Source organism: Podarcis erhardii (genome assembly GCF_964252035.2).
Source record: "Podarcis erhardii genome assembly, chromosome: 15".
NCBI lineage: Eukaryota > Metazoa > Chordata > Lepidosauria > Squamata > Lacertidae > Podarcis > Podarcis erhardii.
The window spans coordinates 25,233,392-25,236,359 of record NC_138505.1 but is presented as its reverse complement, the minus strand read 5'-3'; the positions used below and the strand labels follow the sequence as shown (position 1 = coordinate 25,236,359).

Below are 2,968 nucleotides of genomic sequence, written 5' to 3'. Positions count from 1 at the left end.
CTGTCCCATACGGGGATCGAACCTGCAGCCTTGGCGTTATCAGCACCACGCTCTAACCAGCTGAGCTATCCAGGCTTGAAGGACCACGACATTTGGGTCCCTGCTCTCCCATATTTTAATCCCATCCCCAGGAATGTAGGGAACTGCCTTATAAAGAGTCAGAACAACTGGTCCATCTAGCTCAGTATTGTCTACACTGATCGGCAGCGGCTATCTATGGTTTCAGGCAGGGGTTTTTACCAGTCTTATCTGCAGGTGCTGCCAAGGATTGAAGCTGGGACCTTCTGCATGCCAAGCAGATCCTCTCCCACATTGCTACGGCCCTTTTAAAGGTACCTATTACAGACAAACTGGTCCATCTAGTTCAGTGCTGTCTGCACTGACTAGAAGTGGCTCTTTAGGTTTTCAGGCAGGGTTTTTCCCCAGTCCTATGAGGAGGTGGCAGGGATTGATGATGAAACCTTCGCATGCCAAGCATATGCTTTGCCCCTGAGCCATGACTCTCCCTTTTGAAGAGCTGTGCTATCAGCTGTGGTGGCTCTGCAGAACAGCAGGCTGTCCCCTGACCCACGCCAACACCATGCCGGCTGAGGAGAGCAGGTCGCTTTCTCGTCCTCCTCCAAATGTCAATCGCTCTCTGACAGGGGTCTGAAATATCAGGAGGAGAAGAGAGATGGAATTGCCTTTTGTCAGGCAAAACCCATTGTGTCTGAATCGGAGTCCCACCCCCCCCCACACCATTTTAATGATGGCGCCTCGGAGCATTGTAGGAACCATGCCCTACAACATGAAACAGACTGTAAGATCTTCACATGAAAGAATATCAGGGGACCGGCGTCACCAGGGCTGCCTTCTTTATTCTTGCCTCTCTGTTTTTCGAAGTCACTGAGAGCTGCAATCAGCTGGATGTGCCGATGGCTAATAGGACAATGAAATCAGAGAGAGAGAGAGAGAGAGATGTTTTATTGCTGACCATGCAAAAAAAAAGCCCTCTTCCTTGCCTATAATGCTGAAATTTTAATTTTTTGCAGCTCTCTTCTATTAGGATCAGAGCTGTTGCAACAACAGGTGGTTCGTTCAGGAATAAGATAGAGGAATGTTAACAAAAAGCATGCATCTGGACAACAGCCATATGAGAAACATGTAAAATAACCAAGCAAGTATTTGAAATCACACCAGAATTGGCCCTACGAAACATCTTCCAAGACAATAATGCCCACTTACACCACAAAGAACTCATAACCCACCTACTTTCAGCAACCAGAAGCATCATAGCCAGACACTGGAGAGACCTGTCAGGAGTAAGCATGGACCAATGGTACCAAATAGTATGGGAAACAGCCCTACTAGAAAAATTAACCAATAAACTGAAACTGACACAGAGATGCATTTTAAATAAAAGGACACATTCTACTCGTGTAAAAACACGCTGATTCCTGGACCGTCCGCGGGCCGGATTTAGATGGCGATTGGGCTGGATCTGGCCCCCGGGCTTTAGTTTGCTTACCCATAACTTAGATCTTTTATTGTTGCACAACAGGTTTAACAGCAGTGAGTGAACCTAGAGCATGGGGCGACATTAACTTTTAAAACTTTCCCACCATATCCCAGAATACAGTTCACATAGCATCATCAATACACCATTGCTATATCACTAACATGTCACAAAAGGGAGGGTTACACAAGATTAGCATAGACAGATATGTCAGGACAACACCCAAGTATAAGATGAGCATAGGCAAACGTGTTTTAAGTACCCACCACCCAAAAGTAAGATAGAACTTCCTTTGAATGTCTGGAGCCTGAGGCAAGTCCGGTGATGAGATCTGGCTTCCCTTGGAGAACAATGAGCCCAGCAATTGTCCCCTCTGGGCATTTCCTGGGGTAGGAGGTGTGTATACATGTCTTCAAGCTTGGGGAGGTGGCAGGGGAAAGAGTCCTTTTTCCAAGGGCAAAATGGCGTTGGAATGGAGGAACTTGGCAAAGGGGTTGGTTTTATATGATTCATAAAGCTAGGTATCTTCCCTGAGCTGTCAAGTCGAAAGAATACATTCAGGCATAATATCTGTAACATTTAACAACTTTAAAGATGGCAGGGGGCGCCTGTAATTTCCATAACAGGAAGGAGACCACAGGGCCCGCTGCCACCATGGGGAGGCCTAGGAAGGTCTGACTCTGCTGGCTAGGAGGGCTGGTGAGCCTGCCGCTGCTGCAGGGTGGCCCGCAAAAGCCCAGACCCTCAAGATTGGCTGTGGAACATTGGACTTGGCTTACTATATTGAACCTGGACCATTTTTTCTTGACCTGTTGGACTTGCTAGCATTCACCCTTGGGACTGTGTACACCAGCAGGACTTGCCACCAGGTACACCAGGCTTCAAGGGCACAGTCCCAAAGAGCATCCAGTGTGGTGTAGTGGTTAAGAGCGGTGGACTCGTAGTCTGGTGAACCGGGTTCGCGTCTCCGCTCCTCCACATGCAGCTGCTGGGTGACCTTGGGCTAGTCACACTTTTCTGAAGTCTCTCAGCCCCACTCACCTCACAGAGTGTTTGTTGTGGTGGAGGAAGGGAAAGGAGATGGTTAGCCGCTTTGAGACTCCTTTGGGTAGTAATAAAGTGGGATATCAAATCCAGACTCATCCTCCAACCACTTCTCAAGGTGAAGCTATGCAGATCTGGGCCAGTGTAGTTTCCAGGGGCAACCTTCTTCTGGTCTCCAGAGCAAAATAAATACCGTATTGACCAGAATATAAGCCACACCTGAAAATAAGCTGCACCTTTAAAATTGGAGGGGGGAGATACCCAAATATAAGCCACTCCATTCATCACTGCTCCTGGCTGCATACTAGGCGGGGGGGGGAGCCATACTGCGTTGCCAGCACCTTTCCCCTTCCTTGCTCTCTCCTTTCCCAGCCTTGGGGGGAAAGGACAGGGGACTACACACTTTGCTGCACTCCTAGCACTGTTTGC

General features: G+C 48.4%; 1 long non-coding RNA gene across 1 annotated transcript; it reads right to left on the bottom strand.

Annotated features, from left to right (window-relative positions):
- Positions 1 to 839: 839 nt before the first annotated feature.
- Positions 840 to 2,119, bottom strand: LOC309330515. Its single transcript, XR_014151463.1, has 2 exons — positions 1,508 to 2,119; positions 840 to 918 (listed from the first exon to the last, which is right to left on the bottom strand). It is a non-coding gene; the product is annotated as an uncharacterized lncRNA (long non-coding RNA).
- Between the last annotated feature and the right edge of the window lie 849 nt (positions 2,120 to 2,968).